General features: G+C 38.5%; 1 long non-coding RNA gene across 17 annotated transcripts in view; it reads left to right on the top strand.

Moving 5' to 3' along the window:
- LOC129653031 (uncharacterized) overlaps nucleotides 1-20,399 on the top strand; it is a 438,049-nt gene that overhangs the window by 203,374 nt on the left and 214,276 nt on the right. The window contains exon 4 of one of the 17 annotated variants that reach the window (XR_008714914.1): nucleotides 12,162-12,445. The exons of the other annotated variants lie outside the window; for them this stretch is intronic. This is a non-coding gene — a long non-coding RNA (uncharacterized LOC129653031). Of the gene's footprint in view, nucleotides 1-12,161; nucleotides 12,446-20,399 lie in introns of those variants that run through there. 17 annotated transcript variants of the gene reach the window in all.

Below are 20,399 nucleotides of genomic sequence, written 5' to 3' on the forward strand. Positions count from 1 at the left end.
TTGCCAATGCAGGAGACTCAAGAAACATGGATTTGATCCCTGGGTCAGGAAGATTTCTGAAGTAGGAAATGGCAACCCACTCCAATATTCTTACCTAGACAATTCCATGGACAGAAAATCCTGGTGGGCTACATCCATGGGGTCTCAAAGTGTCGGACTCGACTTAGAAACTGAGCATGCATGTAATCTTTTTTATTGCTCCTACTGGCTCAGCACATAGTATGTGTGTGATTGAGATCCACAATTTCCTCTGTTGGCTGAGCAATTAGTATTTTGATAGAAAGACAGAAAAGATACATGCAAATGGGTCAAAACAGGGTAATAAGTGAGCTGCTGAGAATGCTGGATCAAAGGTAGGTTCAGAAGATGACAAGTAATGAAGAAAAGGAAAATAGAGGCAAAAAACAAACAAAAAACCCCTCACCTTCTTAATTTTCCTCATGTGAGCTCAGATAGTGAGGAGCCATGGTGATACTAGCATTTCCACAGCCCTTTCTAAGGAGTTTTCATAACTATCTCATCTGATGCTTAGAGCAAGCAGTGAGGTGGGAAGGGAGGATGCCCAAAGGGCCCAAGGTCAAACCAGGTTTTAACGTTCCAAACCCAGAGTTGTTTCCCTTACCCTGCCAACTTCTAGAGGCTCATCTACATGGGAATGGACTCTAGAAGGGAAGGGCTTATTCTTAAAAAAACCATTTATACTGAAAAGAGCAGAGGAAGCTGACTTTACCTGATGACTCAGAACTAGAAAGCACTGCCATGCACACTCATCAGGACATCTCTGCTATGAGGATGCATAGATGCATCATTCCCTCAGTCTCCAGCTTGGGTAGGGTGTGCTGGCACAAGGTCTCCACCTTTGCTGCACTGATGTCCTGTGCCGTTCCCTACTCCATCACCCAGGAGAGACTCCACTATCTGCCTTTTTCAGGGGGACCCTTATCAGCCCAGGACATGTGGTATAACCAATTCACCATTTATTATTAAAATTCTTTTTGTGGCGGATTCATTTTGATATTTGGCAAAACTAATACAATTATGTAAAGTTTAAAAAATAAAATAAAATTTAAAAAAATTCTTTGATGTCCTTCTTTTAGTAAAAATTTTAATTGAACTATAGTTAGTTTACAATATAGTCTTTGTTTCTGCTGTATAGCAAAGTGAGTCAGTTATACATATATTCACTCTTCTCTAGATTCTTTGGTCATTGTATAGGTCATTACAGGATATTGAGTAGAGCCTCCTGTGCTATACAGTAGGTCCTTATTAGTAATCTATTTTATATATGGTAGTGTGAAGTTTAAAATGTTGATTCTATCTTGAACCTACATAAAAGTTACAACAAATCAATTTTTTTCTGAAACATTTGAGAGTAAGTTTTGACAGGATGCCCCTATCATACTTTAAAGCTAGATTGTACTCTTAACAAATGAGGATATTCCCCTGTATAACCACAGCAACCATCAAAATCAGGAAACTAATATTGACATATGCAATTAATACCATCCTATCTTATCCTTTCACTGAGGTTTCAGTCAGTGTCCCAGTGATGTCTTTATAAGGAAAGGATCCAGTTCAGAATTACACACTGTGTTTAGTTGTGTCTCTTTAGTTTGCCTCTATCTTTGATCTTCTTTTCTTGACTTTCAGGATCTTGGTACTTTGAGGGATTACAGAATTGTTTTTTTTTTTGTTTTGCTTTGTTTTGTTTTGGAGAGTATCCAGTTTTATTTTTCTCTGATGTCTCACCATGATTGAGTTCAGGTTATTGTCAGGCATAGCATAGAAGTGATGCTGCATTCTTCTCATTGCGTCTTGTCAAGAGCATGTAACTGATTTGTCACATTACTAATGATTCTAGTTTGATCATTTCATTAAGGTGATATCCCCCAAGCTTGTTCAGTTGTTAAGTCATGTCTGACTCTTTTTGACTCCATTGACTGTAGCATGCCAGGCTCTTCTCTCCTCCACTATCTCCTGGAGTTTGCTTGAATTCATGTCCATTGAGTTGGTGATACTAGCTAACCACCTTATCCTCTGCTGCCCCCTTATCTTTTTGCCATCAATCTTTCCCATCGTCAGGATCTTTTCCAATGAGTCAGCTCTTCGCTTCAGGTAGTGAAAGTATTGGAGCTTCAGCAACACTCCTTCCAATGAAAACTGGTTGACTGTCAAGAGTTCTCTCCAGCACCACAATTTGGAAAGCATCAATTCTTTGGTGTTCAGCCTTCTTTATGGTCCAACTCTCACATCCATACATAACTATTGAAAAAACTATATCATTCTTTACTAAAGGGGACCAGAACTCCTTAGAGCAATGACTGATTCCATAGCTGGGGTAGGGTTGTTGACATTTCTCCTGGCAATCTTGATTCCAGCTTTCGATTAATCCAGTCCAGCATTTTGCATGATGAACTCTGCCTATAAGTTAAATAAGCAGGCTGACAACATACAGCTTTGACGTATTCCTTTGCCAGTTTGGAACCAGTCCATTGTTCCATGTCCAGTTTTAACTGTTGCTTCTTGACCCATGTACAGATTTCTCAGGAGATAGGTAAAGTGGTCTGATATTCCTGTCTCTTGAAGAATTTTTCAGTTTGTTGTGATCCACAAAGTCAAAGGCTTTAGTGTAGTCAATGAAGCAGAAGTAGATGTTTTCCTGGAATTCCCTTGTTTTCTCCATGATCCAATGAATGTTGGCAATTTGATCTCTGGTTCTTCTGCCTCATCAAAACCCAGCTTATACATCTGGAAGTTCTCAGTTCACATACTGCTGAAGTTTAGCCTGAAGTATTTTGAGCATAATCTTGCTAGCATGTGAAATGAGCACAATTGTGTGATAATTGGAACATTCTTTGGCATTGCCTTTCTTTGGGATTGGAATGAAAACTGATCTTTTCCAGTCCTGTGGCCACTGGTGAGTTTTCCAAATTTGCTGACATATTGAGAGCAGAACTTAAACAGCATCACCTTTTAATATTTTTTTATTAAATTTATTTATTTTAATTGGAGGTTAATTATTTCACAATATTGTATTTGTTTTGTCATACATCAACATGAATCTGCCACGGGTGTACACGTGCTCCCCATCCTGAACCCACCTCCCACCTCTCTCCCCATACCATCCCTCTCGGTCATCCCAGTGCACCAGCCCCAAGCATCCTATATCCTGCATTGAACCTGGACTGGTGATTCGTTTCTTATATGATATTATACATGTTTCAATGCCATTCTCCCAAATCACCCCACCCTCTCCCTCTCCCACAGAGTCCAAAAGACTGTTCTATACATCTGTGTCTCTTTTGCTGTCTCACATACAGGGTTGTCATTACCATCTTTCTAAATTCCATATATATGCGTTAGTATACTGTACTGGTGTTTTTCTTTCTGGCTTACTTCACTCTGTATAATAGGCTCCAGTTTCATCCACCTCATTAGAACTGATTCAAATGTATTCTTTTTAATGGCTGAGTAATACTCCATTGTGTATATGTACCACAGCTTTCTTATCCATTCATCCTCTGATGGACATCTAGGTTGCTTCCATGTCCCGGCTATTATAAACAGTGCTGTGATGAAAATTGGGGTACATGTGTCTCTTTCCCTTCTGGTTTCCTCAATTTCCACACTGAGGGATTGTCTTGATGACTGTGGCTTTGTAGTAGAGCCTGGAGTCAGGCAGGTTGATTCCTCCAGTTCCATTCTTCTTTCTCAAGATCGCTTTGGCTATTAGAGGTTTTTTGTATTTCCATACAAATTGTGAAATTATTTGTTCTAGCTCTGTGAAAAATACCATTGGTAGCTTAATAGGGATTGCATTGAATCTATAGATTTCTTTGGGTAGTATACTCATTTTCACTATATTGATTCTTCCAATCCATGAACATGGTATATTTCTCCATCTATTAGTGTCCTCTTTGATTTCTTTCACCAGTGTTTTATAGTTTTCTATATATAGGTCTTTAGTTTCTTTAGGTAGATATATTCCTAAGTATTTTATTCTTTCCATTGCAGTGGTGAATGGAATTGTTTCCTTAATTTCTTTCTATTTTCTCATTATTAGTGTATAGGAATGCAAGGGATTTCTGTGTGTTGATTTTATATCCTGCAACTTTACTATATTCATTGATTATCTCTAGTAATTTTCTGGTGGAGTCGTTAGGGTTTCCTTGTAGAGGATCATGTCATCTGCAAACAGTGAGGGTTTTACTTCTTCGTTTCCAATTTGGATTCCTTTTATTTCTTTTTCTGCTCTGATTGCTGTGGCCAAAACTTCCAAAACTATGTTGAATAGTAGTGGTGATAGTGGGCACCCTTGTCTTGTTCCTGACTTTAGGGGAAATGCTTTCAATTTTTCACCATTGAGGATAATGTTTGCTGTGGGTTTGTCATATATAGCTCTTATTATGTTGAGGTATGTTCCTTCTATTCCTGCTTTCTGGAGAGTTTTTATCATAAATGGATTTGAATTTTGTCAAAGGCTTTCTCTGCATCTATTGAGATAATCATATGGCTTTTATTTTTCAATTTGTTAATGTGGTGTATTACATTGATTGATTTGTGGATATTGAAGAATCCTTGCATCCCTGGGATAAAGCCCACTTGGTCATGGTGTATGATCTTTTTAATGTGTTGTTGGATTCTGATTGCTAGAATTTTGTTAAGGATTTTTGCATCTATGTTCATCAGTGATATTGGCCTGTGGTTTTCTTTTTGTGTGGCATCTTTGTCAGGTTTTGGTATTAGGGTGATGGTGGCCTCATAGAATGAGTTTGGAAGTTTACCCTCCTCTGCAATTTTCTGGAAGAGTTTGAGTAGGATAGGTGTTAGCTTTTCTCTAAATTTTTGGTAGAATTCAGCTGTGAGGCCGTCTGGACCTGTGCTTTTCTTTGCTGGAAGATTTCTGATTACAGTTTCAATTTCTGTGCTTGTGATGGGTCTATTAAGATTTTCTATTTCTTCCTGGTTCAGTTTTGGAAAGTTGTACTTTTCTAAGAATTTGTCCATTTCTTCCATGTTGTCCATTTTATTGGCATATAATTGCTGATAGTAGTCTCTTATGATCCTTTGTATTTCTGTGTTGTCTGTTGTGATCTCTCCATTTTCATTTCTAATTTTATTGATTTGATTTTTATCCCTTTGTTTCTTGATGAGTCTGGATAATGGTTTGTCAATTTTATTTATCCTTTCAAAGAACCAGCTTTTGTCTTTGTTGATTTTTGCTATGGTCTCTTTTGTTTCTTTTGCATTTATTTCTGCTCTAATTTTTAAGATTTCTTTCCTTCTGCTAACCCTGGGGTTCTTCATTTCTTCCTTTACTAGTTGCTTTAGGTGTGCTGTTGCCTAGTCACATCAGTCGTGTCCGACTCTGTGCGACCCCATAGACAGCAGCCCACAAGGCTTCCCCCATCCCTGGGATTCTCCAGGCAAGAATACTGGAGTGGGTTGCCATTTCCTTCTCCAGTGCATGAAAGTGAAAGTGAAGTTGCTCAGTCGTGTCTGACTCTTAGCAACCCCATGGACTGCAGCCTTCCAGGCTCCTCTGCCCATGGGATTTCCCAGGCAAGAGTACTGGAGTGGGGTGCCATTGCCTTCTCTGTGCTTTAGATGTAGAGTTAGGTTATTTATTTGAATTTTTTCTTGTTTCTTGAGGTATGCCTGTATTGCTATGAACTTTCCCTTAGCACTGCCTTTACAGTATCCCTCAGGTTTGGGGTTGTTGTGTTTTCATTTTCATTCATTTCTATGCATATTTTAATTTCTTTTTTGATTTCTTCTGTGATTTGTTGGTTATTCAGCAGCGTGTTGTTCAACCTCCATATGTTGGAATTTTTAATAGTTTTTCTCCTATAATTGAGATCTAATCTTACTGCATTGTGGTCAGAAAAGATGCTTGGAATGATTTCAATTTTTTTTTGAATTTACCAAGGCTAGATTTATAGCCCAGGATGTGATCTACCTGGAGAAGCTTCCGTGTGCTCTTGATAAAAAGGTGAAATTCATTATTTTGGGGGTGAAATGTCCTATAGATATCAATTAGGTCTAACTGGTCTATTGTATCATTTAAAGTTTGTGTTTCCTTGTTAATTTTCTGTTTAGTTGATCTATCCATAGGTGTGAGTGGGGTATTAAAGTCTCCCACTATTATTGTGTTATTGTTAATTTCCCCTTTCATACTTGTTAGCATTTGTCTTACATAGTGCAGTGCTCCTGTATTAGATGCATATATATTTATAATTGTCATCTCTTCTTCTTGGATTGATCCTTTGATCATTATGTAGTGTCCTTCTTTGTCTCTTTTCACAGCCTTTGTTTTAAAGTCTATTTTATCTGATATGAGTATTGCTACTCCTGCTTTCTTTTGGTCTCTATCTGCGTGGAAAATCTTTTTCCAGCCCTTCACTTTCAGTCTGTATGTGTCCCCTGTTTTGAGGTGGGTCTCTTGTAGACAACATATATAGGAGTCTTATTTTTATATCCATTCAGCCAGTCTTTGTCTTTTGGTTGGGGCATTCAACCCATTTATGTTTAAGGTAATTTTTGATAAGTATGATCCCGTTGCCATTTACTTTATTGTTTTGGGTTCGAGTTTATACACCTTTTTTGTGTTTCCTTTCTAGAGAAGATCCTTTAGCATTTGTTGGAGAGCTGGTTTGGTGGTGCTGAATTCTCTCAGCTTTTGCTTGTCTGTAAAGCTTTTGATTTCTCCTTCATATTTGAATGAGATCCTTGCTGAGTACAGTAATCTGGGCTGTAGGTTATTTTCTTTCATCTGTTTAAGTATGTCTTGCCATTCCCTCCTGGCCTGAAGAGTTTCTATTGAAAGATCAGCTGTTATCCTTATGGGAACCCCCTTGTGTGTTATTTATTGTTTTTTCCCTTGCTGCTTTTAATATTTGTTCTTTGTGTTTCAGTTCAGTTCAGTCGTGTCTTTGTGTTTGATCTTTGTTAATTTGATTAATATGTGTCTTGGAGTGTTTCGCCTTGGGTTTATCCTGTTTGGGACTCTTTGGGTTTCTTGGACTTGGGTGATTATTTCCTTCCCCATTTTAGGGAAGTTTTCAACTATTATCTCCTCAAGTATTTTCTCATGATCTTTCTTTTTGTCTTCTTCTTCTGGGACTCCTATGATTTGAATGTTGTGGCGTTTAATATTGTCCTGGAGGTCTCTGAGATTGTCCTCATTTCTTTTAATTCATTTTTCTTTTATCCTCTCTGATTCATTAATTTCTACCATTCTATCTTCTACTTCACTAATCCTATCTTCTGCCTCCGTTATTCTAGTTGTTGCCTCCAGAGTTTTCGATCTCATTTATTGCATTATTCATTATATATTGACTCTTTTTTATTTCTTCTAGGTCCTTGTTAAACCTTTCTTGCATCTTCTCAATCCTTGTCTCCAGGCTATTTATCTGTGATTCCATTTTGATTTCAAGTTTTTGGATCATTTTCAATATCATTATTCGGAATTCTTTATCAGGTAGATTCCCTATCTCTTCCTCTTTTGTTTGGTTTGGTAGACATTTATCCTGTTCCTTTCAGTTCAGTTCAGTCACTCAGTCGTGTCCGACTCTTTGTGATCCCATGAATCGCAGCACACCAGGCCTCCTTGTCCATCACAAACTCCCGGAGTTCACTCAGACTCACGTCCATCGAGTCAGTGATGCCATCCAGCCATCTCATCCTCTGTCGTCCCCTTCTCCTCCTGTCCCCAATCCCTCCCAGCATCAGAGACTTTTCCAATAAGTCAACTCTTTGCATGAGGTGGCCAAAGTATTGGAGTTTCAGCTTCAGCATCATTCCCTACAAAGAAATCCCAGGGCTGATCTTCTTTAGAATGGACTGGTTGTATCTCCTTGCAGTCCAAGGGTCTCTCAAGAGTCTTCTCCAACACCACAGTTCAAAAGCATCAATTCTTCGGCGCTCAGCCTTCTTCACAGTCCAACTCTCACATCCATACATGACCACAGGAAAAACCATAGCCTTGACTAGACGGACCTTTGTTGGCAAAGTAATGTCTCTGCTTTTGAATATGCTATCTAGGTTGGTCATAACTTTCCTTCCAAGGAGTAAGCGTCTTTTAATTTCATGGCTGCAGTCACCATCTGCAGTGATTTTGGAGCCCAGAAAAATAAAGTCTGACACTGTTTCCACTGTTTCCCCATCTATTTCCCATGAAGTGATGGCACCGGATGCCATGATCTTTATTTTCTGAATGTTGAGCTTTAAGCCAATTTTTTCACTCTCTTCTTTCACTTTTATCAAGAGACTTTTTAGTTCCTCTTCACTTTCTGCCATAAGGGTGGTGTCATCTGCATATCTGAGGTTATTGATATTTCTCCCAGCAATCTTGATTCCAGCTTGTGTTTCTTCCAGTCCAGTGTTTCTCATGATGTACTCTGCATATAAGTTAAATAAGCAAGGTGACAATATACAGCCTTGACATACTCCTTTTCCTATTTGGAACCAGTCTGTTGTTCCATGTCCAGTTCTAACTGTTGCTTCCTGACCTGCATACAGATTTCTCAAGAGGCTGGTCAGGTGGTCTGGTATTCCCATCTCTTTCAGAATTGTCCACAGTTTACTGTGATCCACACAGTCAAAGGCTTACCTGCTGGGTATTCCTCTGTCTCTTTCATCTTGTTTATATTGCTGAGTTTGGGGTGGTCTTTCTGTATTCTGGCAGTTTGTGGAGTTTTCTTTATTGTGGAGTTTCCTCACTGTGGGTGAGGTTGTATGGGAGGCTTGTCAAGGTTTCTTGGTTAGGGAAGCTTGTGTCGGTGTTCTGGTGGATGGAGCTGGATTTTTTCTCTCTGGAGTGCAATGAAGTGTCCAGTAATGAGTTATGAGATGTCAATGGGTTTGGAGTAACTTTGGGCAGCCTGTATATTGAAGCTCAGGGCTGTGTTCCTGTGTTGCTGGAGAATTTACATGGTATGTCTTGCTCTGGAACTTGTTGGCCCTTGGTTGGTGTTTGGTTTCAGTGTAGGTATGGAGGTGTTTGATGAGCTCCTGTCGATTAATGTTCCCTGGAGTCAGGAGTTCTCTGGTGTTCTCAGGATTTGGACTTAAGCCTCCTGCTTCTGGTTTTCAGTCATCTTTTAATATTTTAAATAGCTCAGCTGGAATGAGAATTTTTTTTTTTCAGGAGTAAAAAAAATATATACACACACATACATACATACACACACACATACACACATATATACAGAGCCTAGTGAGGGATGTAAGTAGATGTATTTGTGTGTGCATACCCATTTTTGTCTATATTTATCTCTATGTGTGTATATGTATATATACATGTACAAAAAAGCCCAATTGGCCAGTACCTTCAGTTACAGTCCAACACTACATGGTTCATTCTAGTTTTCTTCCTTCCCACATTTATAACTCTTTTCCAACAATGAGAAAGCATATACTTCTTATTTGATCAACCTCCTTGTTTGTAACTAATCTCTTATTGTCATTGTCCTAATCCTGCCATGAACCCCTGTCTAACATCACCTGAGTTCAGATATCCTGGGCTGACTACATCTGCAGGCTGAAGATCCCTGGTGCCTCATAGGCTCTAATGTTCCCAACAGGATTCCTTTCCTCATCTTGCTCAGGTTATATTTGCACGAGGTGCCCCCTTCATCTCCCTTGGATACAGACACTTATGCAGGACACCTACATGGATACTCTCATTCATCTACTTAGACTTTTCCACCCATACCAAGCTGCCCTCCTGTGTAGACATCCTCCTTATCTGCCTCTTGGGCTCTAATACCCCCACCCTATGCTCCTTTCTTTGTTGACCTTCTCTGCATCTTTCTGTGCTTCTGCCACATCATGACCTTCCTGCCAGCCCCCTGCCAGGATGAATACTTTGTCCTCTTCTCACTCTCACTGGGCCATTTTGGAAGCCTGACTAACTTTCTTTAGGCTCTCCAACATATGCCAGGCCACTCTTCTTCACAGACACCCTCCTCACCCTCCTTGGGCTATGGCTTTTACGCAGACACCACCCATCACTCATAGGCTCCCACATCTTAGATCAAGATGTTCCCTCTCCTCTCCCACATTTCAGTGCCTGTCTTGCTCAGCCCTACCTATTGCCTTCGAACTGTACAGCTCAGGAGGGGTGGGGAAAAGGGATGAGAACCATTTCTGAGATTTTTTCCTTTTCCTTTTTTTGGCTTATTTTATGCATTTGTCTTTTTATTATAATTTATTTTTAATTGGAGGATGGTTGCTTTACAATGTTGTGTTAGTTTCTGCTATACAATAACATGAATCAGCCATAGGTATACTTATGTCCCCTCCCTCTGGAACCTCCCTGCTACTCCACCCCCCATCCCACCCCTCTAGGTCATCACAGAGCACCATGGCTGGGCTCCCTGTGTTATACAGCAACTTCCCACCAGCTATTGATGTTACACGTGATAACACTGTTTCTTATTTCAAGATTCCTGGACTCCACATAGAAAAGCAACTGAACATAAAGTAAATTTAGTACCAAGATTTTTAAATAATTGTGAAGGGAAGTAGAATTGAGTTAAAGCCTAAAATAAAATGACCTTTGAAAATCTTAAATAAGAGATTTCAAGTTTCCAGGATTTTGTTAGAAGGGCAAGTCCCAATTTATTTCTCCAAGCTCCTTATGATATGTTGGTGCCTATGCTCTGCCTGTCAAAATAGTTTACATTTCCACAGTTAGTTTAGGCTGCATGTTCAGAAAAACCTCCTTTATAAGTTCTGGCTCTTAGGAGGTGGGAAGGGGGTTCAGGATGGGGAACACATGTACACCCATGGCTGATTCATGTCAGTGTATGGCAAAAACCACTACAACATTGTAAAGTAATTAGCCTCCAATTAAAATAAATAAATTAATTAAAATTAAAAAAATAAGTTCTGGCTCTTGCACCTCTTCAACTTGACTACTCAAAACAAGAATTCTGAATCATTTGATTATAACTGACCTTTGATTATAAAATGCCGTTTTTTACTTTCCAGTTGTTTTCCATGTGTAATAACAGACTGCTCCACAAGTTTGTGAAAATCTTTTGTAGCCCCTCCTCCACCCAGAGTCTAACAGAAGGTTAAGCTCACTAAGCTAGATTTGATGTAACTGATACTTCAGAGACAAAAAAAAAAAAAAAAAAACCACACCCAGAGTCAGAAAGGGGATTTCCCTTGATATCACTCTTTCTCTGTCTCCCCTTAACCACCTTGACCTCATATCTACCCCCAGCCTCCTGCTGCATCTAGATTCGTTTGTGTTGTTATTGTCTGAGGCATAGGGGAGGCAGAAGCCGTTTATTTACTGAAGGTATTGCTTGCTGAGTAATACTTGGAGAAATACATGGGTTTCTGACACAGTCACCAGGGACCAGCAGCTTCTACCACAGTTGATGTGTTCATCTTTGGTCAACGACATAAGAACACATTGGAATTTCCCTGCGCTGATGAGAGGAATGGAAGAACTTGAGGACAGGCTGAGAGGAGAGAAGTACATTCTTAGGGGTGCAAACTCCAAGCTGTTCTGATAACCAGAGATGCCAGCTTTGTTTTCCCTTTTGTTTGTATTAACAGAGAAATTATTAGCTGGGATTGCCTCAAATAGGGGGCTTCCCAGGTGGCACTACTAATAAAGAAACTGCCTGCCAATGCAGGAGACATAAGAGATGTGGGTTCAGTCTCTGGATTGGGAAGATACCCTGGCTTAGGGCATAACGGTACACTCCAGTGTTCTTGCCTGGAGAATCCCATGGACAGAGGAGCCTGAAGGGCTGCAGTCTAATGGGTGGCAAAGAGTTGGACATGACTGAAGCAACTTAGCATGCATGCATGCCTCAAATAGGGATTTGTCTTGTCTAATATTACTGACTACCTTGACCTCATTGAGAGTCTGGAGGCTTTGTTAGAAATAACTTTGAATAATCCTTTGGATACCCCATTTCTTTTAAAATCAGTAAAGGGAATGTATACTCAATCTACTTGAACAGATACTGCCTTCTCAGAAAGCATGGCTTCTTCATAGAATATTATTATTACTTTCACATATTATGTTCATTCTTCTTTATTAAATTATTAATATACCTGTTTCTTAATTAACAGTAATGTTATGATATTTAGGATTATTTTTCTGTGAATGGATAAATGATATTCGTATTTTTCAGAGTTTTTAAAACCACTTTATTGAAGTATGATTGATGTACAAAAAGCTATACATAATCAATTGTGCAATTAGTGAATTTGGAGATAAGTATACAGCAATGAAGCCACCACCTCAGCCAGTGCCATAAACGTATCTCTTACTTCTGTAAGTTTATTGCCATCCATGCTCTTTTATTTGTGATAAGAACTCAATCTAAGTTCTATCTACTTAGCAAAATTTTAAGAATATGATGTGGTATTGTTTACTGTAGGCATTGTGCTATACAGTAGGTCTCTAGGATTTATCTTGCATAACTGAAACTCTGTATCCTTTGACTCATCCTCCCCATTCTCCCTTCCCTTTTCCCCCATGGAAAGTCTCTGCTTCTATCAGTTTGACTATGTTTTTTTTCTTTTTCTTTTTTAGTTTGACTATTGTAGATTCCTCATAAAGGTGAGATCATTAATAACTATTTGTCATTCTGTGTCTGGTTTATTTCACTTATTATGCTATCTCCCATATTCATCCATGCTGTTCCAAATGGCAGGGTTTCCTTCAATTTTAAAGGCTGAATAATATTCCATTGTATGTATATGCCAGAATTTTCCTTATCCATTTATTCAATGATAAATACTTAAGTTGCTTTCATATCTTTGCTATTTTGAATTATGATGTAATGAGCATGAGAACACAGATATCTTTTCAAGATTCTAATTTCAATTTCTTTGGATATACACTCAGAAACAAGATTGCTGGATCTTCTGGAAGTTCTATTTTTAATTTATTAAGGAACTTCCATACTGTTTTCCATGATAGCGGCATCAGTTTACAATCCCACTAACAGTGTACAAGGGTTCCCTTTTCCCCACATTCTCAACAACACTTGTTATCTTTTGTTTTTTGGCAATAACCATTGTAACAGTTGTAAGGTAATGTCTCACTGTGGTTTTGATTTTCATTTCTCTGATAATTAGTGATTCTGAGCACCTTTTCAACTACCTATTGGCCAACTTTATGTCTTCTTTGAAGAAAGGTCTATTCGAGTCATTTGGCTATTTTTTAATCAGCTTTTTTCTTTCAGTTGTAAGAATTTCTTATATATTTTGAGTACTAACCTTTTATCAGATACATGGTTTGCAAATATTTCCTCCCATCCTATAATTTGCCTTTTCATGTTGTTGATTGCTTCTTATGCTGTGCAGTTTTTTAGTTTAATGCTATTCCTCTTGTCCTTTTTTGTTGCCTGTGTCCAGGATTTTATTTCTGAAGTTGCAGGAATAAGAAGAACACAGATTTTAGGCATAATTTTGCATTATTGGCTTCAAAATTTAAACTTATTTTTTAAATAAGATGAAACTTTACTGTTGAATATATGTGATTTACCCAATGTGTATTGATTATCAACTGTGTGCAAGTTGCTGCCTTGGAGTTAAGAATAGAAAAGGATAAGCAGAGAGAAAAGAGACAAATTCTCCATCTCTGGGGACATTATAAGTTCAAGGGAGGAAATTAAATAGATAAATAACGAAAAGATATTTTGTATTGAGTGAATTAATTCTCCTGAAATTAATTCTTCCTGAGAAAAATTTTCCAAATGAGACTAATTTGTGAATTCTCTTTTATTAGATCAAAGTCTGAAAGCATGAGAAAGTAAGAATTCAGGGAAAAATGAGCAGTAGACTGGGGCTATAGCAAATGATCCCTAGGCAATATATGTAGGAAATAATTCTGGAGAAGCAGTTTGGAGTTAGATTATGAAGTCTTAGTTTCTACATTAAGGAACTTACAGTTTATTCTCATGATGGTATGGGAGAGGCTTCTAGGAAAGTGAGTGACATGAACTGATTTTCAGTGTGGGGACTGAGCAGTGGAGTGAATGGGAGTTTGTATCATAAAGTAAATCACCTATTTGTTTATTCCACAAACACTTGTTGAGTATCCAATGGTTGCTGGTGATACTGAATCTGATAAGACAAGATTTCTGTGATTGAGAAGCTTCTGGCCTAATGACAGATATAGTGCCAAGTAATCAGTGCTTTGGGGCTTCCCAGTTGGCACTAGTGGTAAAGAATCTGCCTGGAAATGCAGGAGATGTAAGAGCCTTGGTACAGTCCATAGGGTCACAAAGAGTTGAACATGATGAAGCGACTTACCACACATGCACAATCAGTGCTTTGATAGTGGTAGCATAGGATAGATTTAAATGAGACTGGTAGGTAGAGGTAATGATAAAAGAAAGCTATATGGGTCAATGACACGGGTTTGCAAAAGTAGGTCCACATTAGCTAGATTTGTATTAGAGGTGTGTGTATGGATTTGTGTGACAATGGTGGTGAGGGGTGTGTAGAAATTGGGTACTTCAGGTAGAGAGGTTTTCATATATAAATTCGTGGACATGGGACACATTTTCAGAAGGGATATGTACCAAATTATTTCATGTGAATGAACTGAACTGTATATAGTGGGTATGGTAGGAAATGAGCCTAGAGAAGAAGGCAGAAACTAAATTGTGGAAGACTTTAGTTGGTCCATGAAGATTTTTTTTTTTTACTTTAATACTGTTGGGTGGGTCAAAAAGTTAATTCAGGTTTTCCATACCATCTTATGGAAAAACACAAATGGACTTTTTGGCCTATCCAATAAATGCAATGGGAATCTGTGAAATTTAAGTAGGAAATGGCATAATCATATTTGGACTTGAGAAAGATCACATGTAGTTATTTGTAAATAGACACTAACCAAATTAGAGGTAAGAAGTCTGGTTGAGAGAGTGTTGTAGTTGCCCAGGTGAAGAGTAATGAGACTCTGAATTAAGCCAAAATGGGGTGAAATCGATGGATTGAAGACTTTTAAGACAGTAAAAGCTATGGAGTCAAAAGAGAGGTTGGGTTTGTAAGGCTGAGTGAGAGGGAGCGTTCTGCTAGGATGCTTAGTGTTTGGCTGTGAACTCGTAGAAAAGCAGGATGTCATGTATTGGAACAGAAAATATTGGAGAATACAAATTGTGAAATTATTTGTTCTAGCTCTGTGAAGAATACCGTTGGTAGCTTGATAGGGATTGCATTGAATCTATAGATTGCTTTGGGTAGTATACTCATTTTCACTATATTGATTCTTCCAATGCATGAACATGGTATATTTCTCCATCTATTAGTGTCCTCTTTGATTTCTTTCACCAATGTTTTATAGTTTTCTATATATAGGTCTTTAGTTTCTTTAGGTAGATATATTCCTAAGTATTCTATTCTTTCCATTGCAATGGTGAATGGAATTGTTTCCTTAATTTCTCTTTCTGTTTTCTCGTTATTAGTGTATAGGAATGCAAGGGATTTCTGTGTGTTGATTTTATATCCTGAAACTTTACTATAATCGTTGATTAGTTCTAGTAATTTTCTGGTGGAGTCTTTAGGGTTTTCTAAAACCTCAAATAGCCAAAGCTATCTTGAGAAACAAGAATGGAACTGGAGGAATCAACCTACCTGACTTCAGGCTCTACTACAAAGCCACAGTCATCAAGACAGTATGGTACTGGCACAAAGACAGAAATATAGGTCAATGGAACAAAATAGAAAGCCCAGAGATAAATCCACGCACCTATGGACACCTTATCTTTGACAAAGGAGGCAAGAATATACAATGGAGAAAAGACAATCTCTTTAACAAGTGGTGCTGGGAAAACTGGTCAACCACTTGTAAAAGAATGAAACTAGAACACTTTCTAACACCATACACAAAAATAAACTCAAAATGGATTAAAGATCTCAACGTAAGACCAGAAACTATAAAACTCCTAGAGGAGAACATAGGCAAAACACTCTCGGACATACATCACAGCAGGATCCTCTATGACCCACCTGCCAGAATACTGGAAATAAAAGCAAAAATAAACAAATGGGACCTAATTAAACTTAAAAGCCTCTGCATAACAAAGGAAACTATTAGCAAGGTGAAAAGACAGCCTTCAGAATGGGAGAAAATAATAGCAAATGAAGCAACTGACAAACAACTAATCTCAAAAATATACAAGCAACTCCTACAGCTCAATTCCAGAAAAATAAATGACCCAATCAAAAAATGGGCCAAAGAACTAAATAGACATTTCTCCAAAGAAGACATACAGATGGCTAACAAACAGATGACAAGATGCTCAACATCACTCATTATCAGAGAAATGCAAATCAAAACCACAGTGAGGTACCATTTCACGCCAGTCAGAATGGCTGCGATCCAAAAGTCTACAAGCAATAAATGCTGGAGAGGGTGTGGAGAAAAGGGAACCCTCTTACACTGTTGGTGGGAATGCAAACTAGTACAGCCACTATGGAGAACAGTGTGGCGATTCCTTAAAAAACTGGAAATAGAACTGCCTTATGATCCAGCAATCCCACTGCTGGGCATACACACTGAAGAAACCAGAAGGGAAAGAGACACGTGTACCCCAATGTTCATCGCAGCACTGTTTATAATAGCCAGGACATGGAAGCAACCTAGATGTCCATCAACAGACGAATGGATAAGAAAGCTGTGGTACATATACACAATGGAGTATTACTCAGCCATTAAAAAGAATACATTTGAATCAGTTCTAATGAGGTGGATGAAGCTGGAGCCTATTATACAGAGTGAAGTAAGCCAGAAAGAAAAACACCAATACAGTATACTAACGCATATATATGGAATTTAGAAAGATGGTAACAGTAACCCTGTGTACGAGACAGCAAAAGAGACACTGATGTATAGAACAGTCTTATGGACTCTGTGGGAGAGGGAGAGAGTGGGAAGATTTGGGAGAATGGCATTGAAACATGTATAATATCATGTATGAAATGAGTCGCCAGTCCAGGTTTGATGCACAATACTGGATACTTGGGGCTGGTGCACTGGGATGACCCAGAGGGATGGTATGGGGAGGGAGGAGGGAGGAGGGTTCAGGTTGGGGAACACATGTATACCTGTGGCGGATTCATTTTGATATTTGGCAAAACCAATACAATATTGTAAAGTTTAAAAATAAAATAAAATTAAAAAAAAAAAGAAAATATTGGAGAATAAAGAAGAGAGGGTTTGGGGAGAAAACTGCTAAAGTTAGGATTGGACATGTTGAGTTTTAAAATGCTTATGGGCCATCGTTCTGTAGCCATTAATAGAGCCCTGAGTAGCCCTGGTATTTAAGAGTGGGAAAGAGAGAACTATGAAGGAGAAGAAGGAGGGAAATCAAAAGCATGGTGTCCTAGAAATGAAGGGGACAGAGTTTCACAGATGTGTCAGTGAGCAGCAATATCAGATATCATGAGAACAAAGAAGGAAAGAGCAGCAACAAGCTTGGAGCTTGTTGGAGACATTAGAAGTATGGTAGAGATAGGAGCTAGATTGCTATGAGTTGAGAAATGATGAGATCTGTAAATTAAAGGAAGAGGAAGCAGCAAGCCCCCTCCCCTTTCTCTTTTAAAAGAAGCATGGATTCTTAGAACGAATCATTGCCATTGATTTGGCATTGCTGGGTGATGTTTAAATATGTATATGTTGATGGAGCTGTACAGTTGTTGTGCCCATTACAGCCTCCCTAACCTGACGTTTGCTCTCTTCTCTGATCTTCAAATGCAGTGCAGCCAGGTGAGGACAGCTAGAAGGGTGAGACCCAGTCACCAGAATGGACTAGGTACTTGCTGAGGACAGTGAAAGTAATGTTTTGTGGCAGATAGAACAAAGAACATGAAATGAACAAGCATCCAGTTTACATCAAGGAGCAGCTTAAGAATGGGTAGACAGGGGTCCCAAAACCAGAAACATTGGCAGAAAAGACCCAGCGGACCCAAAACATTTCAAAGTTCTTGAGATTCAGTGCTAGTTCATGTCTGAGTAATAGAAAACCTGTAGGCCGTGGCTTTAAAACCAAAGCATCATTCTTATGTAGGAATTCTGGGAAAAACCCCAAGGGGTTATCTCTTTGGGTTAGATGGAGCTGCCTGCTTGCAGACATGCAAATAATAATAAATATGTTTGATCTTTACCCATTTACTAAATTATAAGCTTCTAGATGCCAGGAAATCTGGGAGAGCAGGGTTTGTTTTTTTCAAAAATAATCATCATGTTTTGATAATTGAAGATACAGGCTTATTGGAAAAAAGAAATGTTTAATTACAGAAATGTGTAGAAAGTGAAAGTTTCCCATAATCAACCACCCACCCCCATAACCACTGTAAATTGGTATATCTATGCAATTACCTGGGTTTTTTTTTTTTTTTTTTACAAGAATGGATAATACTGTATATGTTTTGTGACTTTGATTTCAGTGATGAGTGCCCTTTCGGTCAGTACACAGAGACAACTTTCAGGCTTCATCTTCCTTAACAAACCAACAGAAACAAAACTTGTATTCTGTAGTGTACAGATTAATGAAATTATTTTAACAAATTCCTGTCAACAGACATGTGGGTTGTTTCTGGTCTCTCACCATTTCAGATAGACTGTAGTAAGTGTTCTTGTGTATGGATCTGCATAAGCATTTCTATTGGATATATGTCTATTTCTAAAAATGCATTTATAAAAATTATGTATATTTTGCCAAACTGCCCTGGGATAGGTGTTAAAGAAGTTTCAAACAATATCAGTAGCAGGGGTTCTCATCTCGGATTACGTGAACTATGGATGTGATCAGGGTGTCTGAACTACAATGGGAAAAAAATTAGCATCTTCATTTCCTCTCACCTCTGAAATTTAGCTTTCAATTGCTAGTAATAACAACAAACCACAGTAGTTTTAGCAATAGTTGTGATTTTCTCACTAATGGAATTCATTGTTGCTGTCAATATCTTGAAATATTATTTGTTTCTTCACTACTTTGAATTTAAGGTGGCTTTAATTCCTGACAGTGTATCTTATTATTTAATGTGTTTAAAAAGTAGGTATATAAAACCAATATCACAGGTTTTAAAATATTGATAAATATTTCAATATACTTACTTCCTTTGTAATAGTGTGTACTTTATGTTTTTACGAGCATTTTTATGACAAATGGTCCACAGCCTTCTCCATACTGTCATAAACTGTGGCGCAAGAAGTGTTGCAAATTCCTAAGACTTAGAGGCACAGTACATAAAGCGAGAATTATAATAGAATTAATAAGAAATACTTATGGTGCTATGACAAGCCAGATGCTATCCTAAGTACATTACTTATATTAACTCATTTAATCTTTACAACAACCCAGTTAGGGAAGTCATCTATTTTCACTTACAGCAAAGAAAATAAAGCACAGGGAGGTGAATTTGCCCAGGGTCACACTACTAAACCAGTTGTGTAGGCAGGCTGTGACCTCAGCATTGCACTTTAGGGTCTGTGTACTTACCTCCTTGGATAAACTGGTTTCAGAGAAAAGTATCTTCATGTATGAAATAGTGAAGTCTTCACCTGGTCACCCTGACTTCACACCCTGACCTGAAAAGTGTGATTCGATATGTGCATCTTTACCTACTGTGTTGATGGAAACATGGGGGCAGGATACATAAAAGAACTAACAGAGAGCACAGACTCCCTGCTTCTGAATATAGTTAATATCTTCTTACCTGTGATGATTCTCATTCACTCACAAATTCATTTATTCCACAAATATCTTGTACCAGGTACTTTCCCTGGCACTGGGGATGTAGCAGAGCATCCGAAAAATACAGTTCCTACCTTTCTAGATCTTATACTGTGGTCAGGAAATTGAGACAAATAAACAAATCCATGGGAACAAACAAAATGAACAAGGTCATTTCATAAGAGATAAGTGCTATGAATATGCTAAAACAGGGTAATGGGATAGAGTGACACAGACAAGGGTGGGAGATGCAGCTTCAGCTGAGTGGTCAAGAAGGGCTCTACTGCAGGGTGGCATTTGGGCTGAGACAACAGAGATTTAGAGGACCCAAGCTCTCTGAGGACCTAAGGGACAGTAACCACACCACGGTCCGATGTCCGAATGTATGAAGGAGGTTGCTGAGACCGGGTCAGGTCATGGGAGAGGAGTGGGTGGTGACAATGGGCCACCTTTTGGGGAAGATGTCTTCTCTGACTAACTGGTAAAGTAAGACACTTTGAACCTTCCCCTCTCATACTTTCTTAGCAGGAATTTCTCAGCATCAGAGCCAGCCCTTAAAAATGTCTGGTGTTAGGAATGCTCTTGAGGGAGGATCAAGTCAGATCTCTCCTTCACTAGCTCTCTGCCTGAAGCCTTTTTCACTTGACCCTTTTCAAGAGCACGTGTTGTCTTTACATG

The sequence above is a fragment of the Bubalus kerabau genome, chromosome 5 (genome assembly GCF_029407905.1).
Source record: "Bubalus kerabau isolate K-KA32 ecotype Philippines breed swamp buffalo chromosome 5, PCC_UOA_SB_1v2, whole genome shotgun sequence".
Classification (NCBI taxonomy): domain Eukaryota; kingdom Metazoa; phylum Chordata; class Mammalia; order Artiodactyla; family Bovidae; genus Bubalus; species Bubalus kerabau.